The following is a 14879-nucleotide window of genomic DNA, read 5'->3' on the forward strand; positions in this document are numbered from 1 at the left end:
TACCCCACTTCTGCTTTCTCTCCATACCCCCCCGATCCCTTTAGGCGTAAAGGCCACATCTAACTCCCTTTTGAATACATCCAATGAACTGGACTCAACAACTTTCTGCGGTAGAGAATTCCATAGGTTCACAATTCTCTGGGTGAAGAAGTTTCTCCTCATCTTGGTCCTATATGGCTTACCCCTTATCATAGAAACATAGAAAATAGGTGCAGCAGTAGGCCATTCGGCACTTCGAGCCTGCACCACCATTCAATATGGTCATTGCTGATCATGCACTTCAGTACCCCATTCCTGCTTTCTCTCCATCCCCTTGATCCCTTTAGCCGTAAGGGCCACACCTAATTATCCTTAGACTGTGACCCCTGGTTCTGGACTTCCCCAACATCGGGAACATTCTTCCTGCATCTAACCTGTCCAATCCCATCCCAATGCTTCTATGAGATCCCCTTTCATTCTTCTAAATTCCAGTGAATATAAGCCTTCCATCATTACTGCAAGTCAAGTATAACCTGGCTGTACACTGGGTGGGGAGTGTATGTTTCCTCTACCCTTCCCCAGCAATGTACTAATAATAACCAGAAGACCATCTCCCTCTCTCCTCAACTGCATCAATCTAAATGAGTTAGCCATTGTTTCTAGTGGCATTTAGATTGCATTGTTTCTGCCAGAGCCTGTGCTACTGATGGAAGAAATCTTGACTATAAGTGCAGTATTAAAATTTTACCGTGGTGTATGCAACCTGAATGTACTTGATGACAGTACTCTTTAAAAAGTGGAAAAAGTTAATTTCCGAGAATTGCCATTGCCTCTTGAAATGTGTGAAAAAAATCTTTTAAAATAAATTCAGATAAGTTGCAGTTGCAGATGATTTCATTTTTTAAATTAATTCCCGGTATGTGGGTGCCAACGGCAAGGCCAGCATTTATTGCCCATCCCTACTTGCCCTTGAGAAGGTGGTGGTGAGCTGCCGCCTTGAACTGCTGCAGTCCGTGTGTGAATACTTCTTTGTAGCAATTTGGTACAACTCAGAGGGCAGTTAAGAGCCAACCACATTTGCTGTTGGTCTGGAGTCACATATAGGCCAGACCAAGTAAAGACGGCAGATTTCCTTCCCTAAAGGACAATCGAGAATCAGATGGGTTTTTACTACAATCCGGCAGTTTCAGGATCCCCATTGCTTGATACTAGCTTTTTATTCCAGATGTATTTAATGAACTGAATTTAAATTCCCCAACTGTCGTGGTGGGATTTGAACTTGCATCACTGGATCATGCTACCAATAGGGTTGGAATCAAATAAATTCTACCTCTGTGTTTAATCACGTATTTTTCCAATAACTTTAATAGCGATTATATAGTCAGATTCATCCAGCTCCTTTTGCTGGCATTATCTACCATGACATTAATGGCGCTATTCCACACCTCTAGGGGAGGGGAGAGGCAAAGGAAAATAATTTCCCACTTTATTTGAGGTTTGCCTATTTTGTACTTTTATCCTCTAGTTTCATGATGTCAGTCCAACGTAAACCTGCTTAAGTCTGTGTAACCCATGCCTTGCAGTGTTTATAGACATGGGTTATGTTCCTTCTTCTCAGAATCCCATCCAATTTACCAATGTATTTAACGTAGGATGCCCAGGATTACACACACTATTCCAAATATAACCTCCCTAATAAGTTATTTTAAACTTTATGTAAACTGTGTTGCTGTCAGATGCCCTTGAGAGACATCCAAGAATTTGAGGAGGCTTGTTGATTGGATGCTTTGCTTTGTCGCAGCACAACCTTTTCCTTTCCTGGGTTTGCCTTTTTTTTTGTTGTCCCCACAATTTCTACTGAGTTCATTTAAAAAAAAAAGACCTTTTTGGTTAGTTTGTGTGGACAGATCCCTTCCTGTATTTTCAGTGCTTGCCTCCCTGTACGTGTAGATAACTGATGTATCTCACATGAAAACATGATTGACACATTGCATACATGTAAGGTAATGTACTTTGGTGCGAGGAACATTTGTTCATAGTAAATAAATTTAATAGCCCTAGGGGCTTAGCCCTTCCACTAGCTAATAATTTCCACGGATCTAGGCAGCCTCCAACACTAGTGACTGCCCTCGCAGCTGATTGTATTCTGCAAACTTGGGAGAATTAAAAAATAAACACGGGTTGCATTTTTGTAGCAACTTTCATGACCTCAGAATGTCCTAAAAGTTTTTTTTACAGCCAATGAAATACTTTTGGAATGTAGTCACTGTTGTAATGTAAGAAAACACCATCCAATTTGTGTGCAGCAAGGTCCCAGAAACAACAATGAGATAATGGCCAGATAATCTGTTTTAGTAATGTTAGTTGAGGGATGAATATTGGCCAGGCCACTAGGGAAACCATCTCCATAATATGGCACCTCTGACAGTACAGCACTCCTTCAGTACAGCACAAGTGTCGGCCTCAGTTATGTGCTCAAGTCTCTGGAGGGGGTCTTGAACTCACAACTTTCTGTTTCCGAGGCGAGGGTGCTACCACTGAGCCAAGGCTAACGAGGATTGTATTTTGATACGTTTCCAACTTCAGTTGCAGTTCCTCTATTTTTGGAACATCAAAAGCCTAAAGTGAGAATTCTATTTGATTTGGTGTCCTGCAGGCAATGAAGCTTTTGAGTTTAAAAAAAAATGTAGTGCTCGTCCCTTTATCCATTCATTAAAATTCCCAGTCAAGTTTGGATGAATCTGAGATTCTGCACTGAGATCAGTGAAAATTGGTTTGAAGAATTCAGCACACTTTGCTTTTTTTCCAATCCTCATTTTCTACCTAACATATCTTCAGAACTAATTTGACCGTTTAATGGTCATCTGCATTCTATAGAAACAACAACTTGTATTTATATACAACAATTTGTATCTATATAGTTCCTTTAACGTAATACAACATCCTAAGGCGCATCGCAAGAGTGTTATAAGACAAAAAATAAATTTGACACCGAGCCAGATAAAACGAAATTACGGCAGATGATCAAAAGCTTGGTCAAAGAGGTAGGTTTTAAGGAGCATCTTGAAGGACGAAAGACAGGCAGAGGGGTTTAGGGAGGGAGTTCCAGAGCTTAGAGCCAAGACAGTTGAAGGCACGGCCTCGATGGTTAAGCAGTTATAATCAAGGATACACAAGAGGGCAGAATTTGAGGAGCGCAGATATTTTGGGGGTTAGAACATAAGAACATAGGCCATACGGCCCCTCGAGCCTGCTCCGCCATTCAATAAGATCATGGCTGATTTGATCATGGACTCAGCTCCACTTCCCCACCCGCTCCCCATAACCCCTTATACCCATATCGGTTAAGAAACTGTCTATTTCTGTCTTAAATTTGTTCAATGTCCCAGCTTCCACAGCTCTGAGGCAGCGAATTCCACAGATTTACAACCTTCTGAGAAGAAATTTCTCCTCATCTCTGTTTTAAATGGGCGGCCCCTTATTCTAAGATCATGCTCTCTAGTTCTAGTCTCCTCCATCAGTGGAAATATCCTCTCTGCAACCACCTTGTCAAGCCCCCTCATAATAATACGTTTCGATAAGATCACCTCTCATTCTTCTGAATTCCAATGAGTAGAGGCACAACCTACTCAACCTTTCCTCATAAGTCAATCCCCTCATCCCCGGAATCAACCTGGTGAACCTTCTCTGAACTGCCTCCAAATCAAGTATATCCTTTCGTAAATATGGAAACCAAAACTGCACGCAGTTTGTGTGGCTTCAACAATACCTTATATAGCTGTAGCAAAATTTCCTTGCCTTTATACTCCATCCCCTTTGCAATAAAGGCCAAGATACCATTGGCCTTCCTAATCACTTGCTGTACCTGCATATCATCCTTTTGTGTTTCATGCACAAGTACCCCAGGTCCCGTTGTACTGCGGCACTTAGCAATCTTTATTTAAATAATAACTTTCTCTGATTTTTTTTTTCTGCCAAAGTGCATGACTTCACACTTTCTGACATTATACTACATCTGCCAAATTTTTGCTCACTCACTTAGCCTGTCTGTGTCCTGTTGCAGATTATTTGTGTCCTCACACATTGCTTTTCCTCCCATCTTTGTATCGTCAGCAAACTTGGCTATGTTACACTCAGTCCCTTCTTCCAAGTCGTTAATATAGATTGTAAATAGTTGGGGTCCCAGCACTGATCCCTGCGACACCCCACTAGTTACTGGTTGCCAACCAGAGAATGAACCATTTGTCCTGACTTTCTGTTCTTAGTTAGCCAATCCTCTATCCATGCTAACCCAATCCGTGAACTTTTATCTTGTGCAGTCACCTTTTATGTGGCACCTTGTCAAATGCCTTCTGAAAGTCCAAGTACACTGCTGGTTTTTCTTTATCCACCCTGTTCGCACATCCTCATAAAGAACTCCAGCAAATTTGTCAAACATGACTTCCCCTTCATAAATCCATGCTGACTCTGCCTGACCGAATTTTGCTTTTCCAAATGTCCTGCTACTGCTTCTTTTAATAATGGACACTAACAGTTTCCCAACCACAGATGTTAGGCTAACTGGTCTATAGTTTCCTGCTTTTTGTCCTGCTTTTTTAAATAGGGGTTGTGAGACAGAAGGAGATTACAGAGACAAGGAGGTGTGAGGCCATGGATGGATTTGTAAACAAGGATAAGAATTTTGAAATCGAGGCATTGCTCAATCAGGAACCAAAGTAGGCCAGAGAAACAGGGGTGATGGGTGAGTGGGACTTGGTACAGGTTCGGACACGGGCTGCCGAGTTTTGCATGACCTCAAGTTTATGTAGGGTAGAATGTGGGAGGCCAGCCAGGAGTGTATTGGAATAAACAAGTCTAGAGGTAACAAAGGTATGGATAAGAGTTTCAGCAACGATAAGCTCAGACAAGAGCAGAGACAGGCAATGTTACGGAATGGAAATAGGCGGTTTTAGTTATTTCCTGGATATGTGGCCGGAAGCTCATTTCAGGGTCAAATATGACAATTAGGTTGTGAACAATCTGGTTCAGCCTTTGACAGATGCTCGGGGGAAGGATGGAGTTGGTGGCTAAGGAGTGTGTTTTGTGAGGGGACCAAAGATAATGGCTTCGGTCTTCCCAATATTTAATTGGAGGAAATTTCTGCTCATCCAGAACTGGATATCGGACAAGCAGTCTGACAATTTAGAGACCGTAGAGGGGTCGAGAGAAGTGGTGATGAGGTAGAGCTGGGTATCTTCAGCATAGATGTTGAAACTGACGCCGTGTTTTCAGATGATGTTGCCAAGAGGCAGCATGTAGATGAGAAATAGGAGGTGACCAAGGATAGATCCTTGGGGGACACCGCGGTAATGATGCGGAAGTGGAAATCATTGCGGATGATTCTCTGGCTATGATTAGATAGATAAGAATGGAACCAAGCGAGTGCAGTCCCACCCAGCTGGACGACGGTGGAGAGGTGTTGGAGGAGGCTGGAGTGGTCACCCATGTCAAAGGCTGCAGACCGGTCGAGAAGGATGAGGAGGGATAGCTTACCTTTGTCACAGTCACAAAGGATGTTCCTAAAAGATGGACACGGATTTGGGAGGCGACAACATGTTCAAGGACTTTGGAGAGGAAAGGGAGATTTGAGATAGGGTGGTAACTTGCAAGCACAGTGGAGTCAAGGGTTGTTTTTTTGAGAAGAGGGGTGATGACGGCAGATTTGAAGGAGAGAACCATTAACAATGTCAGCTAACATGGGAGCCAGAAAAGGAAGTTGGGTGGTCAGCAGTTTAGTGGGAATAGGGTCAAGGGAGCAGGAAGTGGGTCTCGGGGACAAGATGAGTGTGGAGAGGTGAAGAGGGGAGATCAGAGAGAAACTGGTGGAGGTGGACGATGCTGTGGGACTGGAGGAGATTACAGAGATAGGGCGGGGCAAGGCCATAGAAGGAATTGAAAACCAGGATGAGAATTTTGAAATTGTGGCGTTGCTTAACCGGGAGCCAATGTAGGTCAGCGAGCACAAGGGTGATGGGTGAGCGGGACTTGGTGCGAGTTAGGACACGGGCAGCCGAGTTTTGGATCACCTCTAGTTTTAGTAGGGATGAATGTGGGAGGCCAGCCAGGAGTGCATTGGAATAATCGAGTCTAGTTCTAACAAAGGCATAGATGAGGGCTTCAGCAGCAGATGAGCTGAGACAAGGACAGAGATGGGTGATGTTACGGAGGTGAAAATAAGTGGTCTTCGTTATGCTGCGGATATGTGGTCAAAAGCTCATTTCCGGGTCACATTTGACACCATGGATGCAAACAATCTGGTTCAGTCTCGGGCAGAATTTGGGGAGAGAGATGGAGTCAGTGGCTAGGGAACAGAGTTTGTGGGGACCGAAAATAATGGCTTTGGTCTTCCCAATATTGAATTGGAGAAAATTTCTGCTCATCCAGAACTGGATGTTGGACCAGCAGTCAAACCGAGATTACAGAGATAGGGAGGGGTAAGGCCATGGAGGGATTTGAAAACGAGGAGGAGAATTTTGAAATCGAGGAGAGGTCGAGAGAAGTGGTAGTGAGGTATCAAAAGATATCATGAGACATATCAAAATATTTTTTTAAGTTTTCAACAAACTGTTATCTTCTAGCTTGCAATATTTTGAGTATCCTCAACTCATTTATGATTCCCTAATGTTTTGACTCTTTAAAATCTTTTGACTTTGAGTGTGCCTTTGGTATTTATTTCTTTTTCCCATTTTGTAAGTGTCCTTGTCCATGTTTAACACTTTTTAAAAAAGCTACGATTAGTTTTTGCTCTCTCTCCCTTGCCTTCCTCACCCTGGTATGTTTTGGTTTGTATATCTGTATCATATTTTGAGATTTTCACCAATTCAAAGGATAACAAAAGAGTCTTTCATCTAGGTTACTTAAAAGACAGACCTGCTGCAGAATGCCAGTGTGTTGAATCATCTGTTAGCAAACGAACAGGTGTCATCAAGAGCTTAACGGCTGTACCTTCACTAGCTTTGCTGAGATTTTTCTCATTCTTTCTTGTTTTTATTTGATACGGGAAACTGGAAACCACGCCAGCATGCATTCAGGTCCACGTAAAAAGGTATGGCATGACCTCCGTAAAGGAGACTTCATTGGTTTAAAAATTGAACACCTAAGTTCCTTCTCCGTCTCGTCAGTCACTGGATCGGTTTCAATCCTGGTACAAATTTTCCGTTTTCTCAATTGTGCATGACTATCAATGGATGCTATCTCGACAACCAAGACTATATTACATTTCTAGTCTTTCCATAAAGCACCCAGATTATTCATGGTGCAAAACATTATTTTTTAAAAGAACATGCAGTGTTATAAATGTACTTGGTGTATTTCAATTCCAACTACATTTGTGACAATTGGGGTCCTTACTTTTTTTTTAAAAAAGTATTATTTCATGTAATTTTCTACCAACATTACTTTTGTGGGCATGGGATTTTTTTGAACTTCAACATTTTGAGTGTGTGGATTTGGTGGTCTTGAATGGGTTGATGTAAACCCTTTTACAGATGCAACTGAAGCAGAGAGTGGAAAATGTGATTGTGTATTAATTTGGCTGAAAGCCAAATATTAATAGCCTGCTCTTTGTACAATCTGTAGCAACTTATCAGTCCATTGACGGAACTAAAGTTAACGAATGTGGTTTGCACTTTTGTACTTGTGGATCTGTTTATTGCATTAGAACTCTTTTTTCCCCCCCACCCAACATGAACACAAATTAGCCTCCAAAAAAGCAGTTAATTACCAGCCTCTCTTTTTATACGAGAGCTGACCACTTCTGAAAAAGATTTAGTTCTAAAATGTAGCTGCAAGGATCCTGAGTGGAAATTGTGCACAGGTTAGATTTTTCAGTAGCAGTTACGAATGTATAATGATTCTGGTAAGTGTATAAAACATAGAAACATAGAAAATAGGTGCAGAAGCAGGCCATTCGGCCCTTCGAGCCTGCACTGCCATTCAATATGATCATGGCTGATCATGCAACTTCAGTACCACCATTCCCACCTTCTCTCCATAACTTCTGAGCTGTAAGGGCCACATCGAACTCCCTCTTGAATATATCCAATGAACTGGACTCAACAACTTTCTGTGGTAGAGAATTCCACAGGTTCACCACTCTCTGGGTGACGAAGTTTCTCCTCAACTCAGTCCTAAATGGCCTACCCCTTATCCTAAGACTGTGCCCCTGGTTCTGGACTTCCCCAACATCAGGAACATTCTACTTGCATCTAACCTGTTCCGTCCTGTCAGAATCTTATATGTTTCTATGAGATCCCCTCTCATCCTTCTAAACTCCAGTGAATAAAGGCCCAGTTGATCCAATCTCTCCTCATATGTCGCTGCACTCCCCAAATAGCAAGAACGCCATTCCTCAGATTAGGAGACCAAAACTGAACACACTATTCCAGGTGAGGCCTCACCAAGGCCCTGTACAACTGCAGTAAGACCTCCCTGCTCCGATATTCAAATCCCCTCGCTATGAAGGCCAACATACCATTTGCCGCCTTCACTGCCTGCTGTACCTGTATGCCAACTTTCAATGACTGATGAACCATGACACCCAGGTCTCGTTGCACCTCCCCTTTTCCTAATCTGCCTCCATTCAGATAATATTCTGTCTTCGCGTTTTTGCCCCCAAAGTGGGTAACCTCACATTTATCCACATTATACTGCATCTGCCATGTGCTTGCCCACTCACCTAACCTGTCCAAGTCACCCTGCAGCCTCTTAGCGTCCTCTTTACAGCTCACACCACCACCCAGTTTAGTGCCATCTGCAAACTTGGAGATATAACACTCAATTCCTTCATCTAAATCATTGGTGTATATTGTAAAGAGCTGGGGTCCCAGCACTGAGCCCTGCGGCACTCCACTAGTCACTGCCTGCCATTCTGAAAAGGACCCATTTATTCCGACTCTCTGCCAACCAGTTCTCTATCCACGTCGGTATATTACCCCCAGTACCATGTGCTTCGATTTTGCACACCAATCTCTTGTGTGGGACCTTGTCAAAAGCCTTTTGAAAGCCCAAATACACCACATCCACTGGTTCTCCCTTGTCCACTCTACTAGTTACATCCTCAAAAAATTACAGAAGATTTGTCAAGCATGATTTTCCCTTCATAAATCCATGCTGACTTGGACCAATCTGTCACTGCTTTCCAAATGCGCTGCTATTTCATCCTTAATAATTGATTCCAACATTTTCCCCACTACTGATGTCAGCCTAACTGGTCTATAATCGCTTTCTCTCTCCCTCCCTTTTTAAAAAGTGGTGTTACATTAGCTACCCTCCAGTCCATAGGAACTGATCCAGAGTCCATGGAATTTTGGAAAATGGCCACCAATGCAGCTACTATTTCTACTTCCTTAAGTACTCTGGGATGCAGATTATCAGGCCTGGGGATTTATCGGCCTTCAGTCCCATCAGTTTCCCTAACATCATTTCCTGACTAATAAGGATTTCCCTCAGTTCCTTCTTCTCACTAGACCGTCGTTCCCCTAGTATTTTCGGCAGGTTATTCGTGTCTTCCTTAGTGAAGACAGAACCGAAGTATTTGTTCAATTGGTCTGCCATTTTCTTGTTCCCCATTATGAATTCACCTGATTCTGACTGCAAGGGACTTATATTTGTCTTCACTAATCTTTTTCTCTTCGTATATCTATAGAAGCTTTTGCAGTCAGTTTTTATGTTCCCTGCAAGCTTACTCTCATACTCTATTTTCCTCTCCTAATTAAACACTTAGTCCTCCTGCTAAATTCTAAATTTCTCCCAGTCCTCAGGTTTGCTACTTTTTCTGGCCAATTTATATGCCTCTTCCTTGGATTTAACACTATCCCTAATTTCCCTTGTTAGCCACAGTTGAGCCACCTTTCCTGTGTTTTTATTTTTACACCAGACCGGGATGTACAATAGTTGTAATTCATCCATGTGGTCTTTAAATGTCTGCCATTGCTTATCCACCGTCAACCCTTTAAATATCATTCACCAGTTTATCCTAGCCTAATCATGCCTCATACCATCGAAGTTTCCTTTCTTTAAGTTCAGGACCCTAGTCTCTGAATTAACTGTGTCACTCTCCATCTTAATGAAGAATTCTACCATATTATGGTCACTCTTCCCCAAGGGGCCGCGCATGGGGCAGATTGCTAATTAATCCTCCCTCGTTACACAAGACCCAGTCTAGGATGGCCTGCTCTCTAGTTGGTTCCTCGACATATTGGTCCAGAAAACCATCCCTTATACACTCCAGGAAATCCTCCTCCACAGTATTGCTACCAGTTTGGTTAGCCCAATCAATATGTAGGTTAAAGTCACCCATGATAACTGCTGTACCCTTATTGCATGCATCCCTAATTTCCTGTTTGATTCCATCCCCAACCTCCCTACTACTGTTTGGTGGTCTGTACACAACTCCCACTAACGTTTTCTGCCCTTTGGTGTTTCGCAGTTCTACCCATATAGATTCCACATCATCCAAGCTAATGTCCTTCCTTACTATTGCGTTAACCTCCTCTTTAACTATTAACGCTACCCCACCTACTTTTCCTTCCTGTCTATCCTTCCTGAATATTGAATATCCCTGGATGTTGAGTTCCCAGCCTTGGTTACCCTGGAGCCATGTCTCTGTAATCCCAATTGTATCATATCCATTAACAGCTAGCTGCGCAGTTAATTCAGCAACCTTATTACGAATGCACCTCGCATTGAGACTCCGAGCCTTCAGGCTTGTTTTTTTAACACTCTTTGTCCTTTTAGAATTATGTAGTAATGTGGCTCTTTTTGATTTTTGCCCTTAATTTCTCTGCCTTGCTCTTGCTTTTCTCCTTCCTACCTTTTGCTTCTGCCCCCTTTTTACTTCCCTCTGCCTCCCTGCATAGGTTCCCATCCCCCTGCCATATTAGGTTAATCCCTCCCCAACAGCAGTAACAAACACTGCACCTAGGACATGAGTTCCGATCCTGCCCAGGTGCAGACCGTCCGGTTTGTACTGGTCCCACCTCCCCCAGAACCAGTTCCAATGCCCCAGGAATTTGAATCCCTCCTCCTTGCACCATTCCTCAAGTCAAGTATTCATCTGAACTATCCTGCAATTCCTACTCTGACAAGCTCGTTGCACTGGTAGCAATCCTGAGATTACTACCTTTGTGGTTCTACTTTTTAACAATTACAATTTTTGTTAAATGAAAAATAGAAGTATAGGAGCAGCTGCCTCATTTTAATAGAAACTTCTCTTACACGGCAATAGCATGAGGAGCTGTAGGTATTGTTGACCCCAGTTTTGCAACCTGATTCAGTTTCCAATTGCTAATAGTACAGCCAGGTGATCATTGCACTTTATTCTGAAGTCCACTGTATTCGATGAATGGAAACTTCAACAGGTTAAAATGTAATAATTTGTAATGGATTGTGAACCTTGTTTCTAAATGCAGTTTTTTTTGGTTATTTTTGTAAACTCGGTGAATTGCCCACCACCTAGCTCATGAGAGTCACCAAGATCCAGGTGTATGAAAAGGACATGGGTCCGGATTTAGCAGTACTACTGACGGCTGACGGTGTGCTCGCTATTATCATGACTGACAGTAATTTCTGGCGTCCGCACACGCCTAGTTAAACGCGGAAATCCGCAAGTTGCTGTCAGTGATACCCTGCTCCTCCACAGGGGGCGCTGTTTCAGTCTTCGCTGGTGGCATCTGCATTTATCACTGTAATGTCATGAATTTGTGGTTCTTTCCCACAAGTCGCGCACTAAGGACCGGTGGAAAAAGTTAGGGCCTGTACAATTAGGAGTAATCGAGTTTTCAATGGTGTAATAAGTGATAATTACTCCTGAATAACTTCTCTGGCCCTGAAAATGTAATTTTAGAAGTGTGAAGTCTCACATTCCCTCCGAAGAAAATCGATGTTGCTGTTGCTGTCTCTTTAATTACATGCCCCAATCTTTATTTAGCTTCATGTACAATTATTTAAATGTAATTATTTACATTTCCTGCTCTTTACTTCCTGCTTTACAGTCTGCTTGTCCCAGTGAGGATTCTTCGATCTGATTGGTTCAAGAGCATCCCTGCTGCATGTCCAGCTCGGACGCCACACATCCCCTGTAGAGGGTGCCACATTCAAACAGATGCTGGGTGACTGGATGTCTCTCTGCTGACAAGCCACCTAAAAGTCTGTGAACAACTGTGCACGAGGTGAACGGCAAAAGCTGTTTTTTAGGCACTTGCAGCAAAATCCAGGCCGTACAATTTACAGCACACGTACAGGCCATTCAGCCCAACTGGTCTGTGCTGGCGTTTGTTCTTCACACGAGCCTCCTCCCACCTTACTTCATCTAACCCCATCAAATTGCACCATCTTTCCTGTGTACTTTTCTACAGATTTAATTTCTACTTGGACTGTGAGCCATCTTCAACTAATCAATGGCCAGAAATTGCAGTCGGAGGCTTCCCGCTGGCGGATGCCTCTAACCTGAAAAATTTCTACGAATTTACCTGGTGGTCCCAGAGGTTCAAAGGCTTGCGGTCCCGGGCCTCTCCGTGAAGGCCTACATAGAGGCCCACATATTCCAGGAGCATATGGGCTTCGTACGCATCACTGGGATCACGTAGGCCGGCCCAACCTATCGGAGTAGGGGGGATCCCCATTCATACTTATGGTGATTCTGGAATTCCCATAAGATGAATGGGAATACCCCCAAAAATACAGAATCACTGAAAATAACTTTTTTTTAAAATAACATATTTCAAATGAGTAAAAATGGAATTTAATTATTTAAAGCAAAAATTTAATTAAAAAAACCATTCTTACATATTTTAAAGCATCTAAAAATAAACTTACCTTAATTAACAAGATTTAAAATGTTTAAATTATTTTTTTAAATGTCTTTTTCTGTACTTTAAAAGTCTTACACTGATAAAAGCAGGCTTTATGCCTGCTTTTTTCAGTCGTAAGAATTTGAAGGACATTCGCTGGGCAGAAGTTGGGCAAAAAGCCCTATATATCTACCCTTTCATCATTTTAAACACAATCATCTGTTTTATATTTTGGCCTCATAACTTGCCTGAAATCTGAACATTAGAGCATTTATATCATCCACACACTAAGGCCAGAATCTTCCCAGCCCTGTGAGTGCGGGGTTGGAGGCGGGCCTGTTGTCAAAATAGCTTTGATTGACAGCGGGTCGGGATCCAGCTCTGAACCCGTCTCCGTGAGTTTTTCAGCTGTCGTAATGTGTGTTCGGATAACGGACACAACAGCAAACGGCAAGACAAGTAATTAACATCATTAAAAGGTACTTACATGCTCATTTAAGAGGATTAAAAGCAGGCACTTACAATTTTACCAAGTTTTTGACAAGTTTACCATCCCTCGGGTTTCACACCAGCTAAGTGTGTCGGGTTCTCTGACTCTATTGCTTTGGCTAGTTGACCACTTCTGCAGCTATCATTTCACAGCTATTCACTTTCCAGTGTCAGAAGCTGACGCCTTCGGGCTTTGGAAGAGTATTTGTGAGCTATATGCACTTTGGAAGTGTTTGCAGTGAATGCTCCATTCACTGTCACCTCCTTGGATCAACCTCGCTCACCATTGACAGGGCGCTTCTGTCATCTCAACCTCACCTGCCATTTCTTCCAGCAGCATCGGTGCCCTTGAAAAAATCTCACCTTGGTCCTTAGAATCCCACCACAATCAGCCCCAAAAGCAACATCACTAAACACACCAGTATCACCACCAACAACACCAAGCTTCTCCGCAATTACCTGATGCTGCACAGGGCATCAGCACCCGACCACATTGCTGACCGGGAGGCCAGTGATGATCTTACCATGGCCACATATACTTCACTTCATGCTGACTGCCACATGATGCACCAGGTTGGCACAACGAGACACCAGCTCCATAACGCATCCCTGCAATGTCCAACCCATTCCTTTCACAGTCATCACCATTGTGGGGATACCCTTATGTCTCACCATTCACTACAACTCACGAAGCCAATTCCAAAGGTGTCTACAAATCTGTCCAAGAACGCAAAGTTCTGAAAATAAGATTTCAATGTTTGACCGCATCAACATTATCTGTACATGAACATTGGCTAAAGGACCCAAGTGCCTACCCTTGTGTGTTGTTTGCTGGTACAAGGATTCATATGAGGGGTGCCTAGTGAAATGGGGAACTGATGAGAGGGGGGGGGAAGAGAGAGAGATGGGTGGAGGTGCAAGGTGCAAGGTAAGTGTGAGTAAGGATGTGCAGGGTTAGAGAAGGGAAGGCAGAATGATGGGGATGTGATGAGTGGTACAGCAGGCTGAGGTTGAGTGTGGCTTTGCAGTAACTTTTTGTAATCTTCTGAGATCATTGAAAGGTTTACACCACTGCAGCCTGGTCCTCCATACAACATCCCTGCTTGTGCCCTCATGTGTAATGTGCAACCTGGCTGCGTTGGTCTCCTGAAGAGGTCTTTTCTGTCCATTGGAATGGAAGAGGACCTCCCTGCGTGCTGTGACTCCCTCCATAAGCATTTGGAGGGTTTCATGGGAGAGCCTGAGTGCAGCTGTGCAGTGTGTGTCAGTGTTTGCAGTAGCTCAATGCTGCAAAAGACTGACACATGAACTGTCAAAAAATAGTTGGGCATGGTCCCTTTAAGGAAACCGGCTGATGACGCGCCATCAGATGATGTTATCAGACCCACTTCCAGTTAAATGGCCGGGAAACCCGCAGAGCGGGCTTAACGAGCCCCAGCCACGGAAAATTGCTGTCAGAGGGCGGGCTGCAGCTGGGGGGCATTTCCCGCACACCACTGATGCCACCTGCACCCAACTCACATCCGTTGGTGAAATTGCGGCATAAGAGTCATCTTCACCCATCATTGTTTGGGGTCCTTT

At 43.3% G+C, this 14879-nt stretch overlaps 1 protein-coding gene across 1 annotated transcript in view; it reads left to right on the forward strand.

Moving 5' to 3' along the window:
* The window catches only part of LOC139276189 (calcipressin-1-like), a 90978-nt gene that overhangs the window by 52480 nt on the left and 23619 nt on the right, over positions 1 to 14879 (forward strand). The window lies entirely within an intron of this gene.

Source organism: Pristiophorus japonicus, chromosome 11 (assembly GCF_044704955.1).
Source record: "Pristiophorus japonicus isolate sPriJap1 chromosome 11, sPriJap1.hap1, whole genome shotgun sequence".
NCBI lineage: Eukaryota > Metazoa > Chordata > Chondrichthyes > Pristiophoridae > Pristiophorus > Pristiophorus japonicus.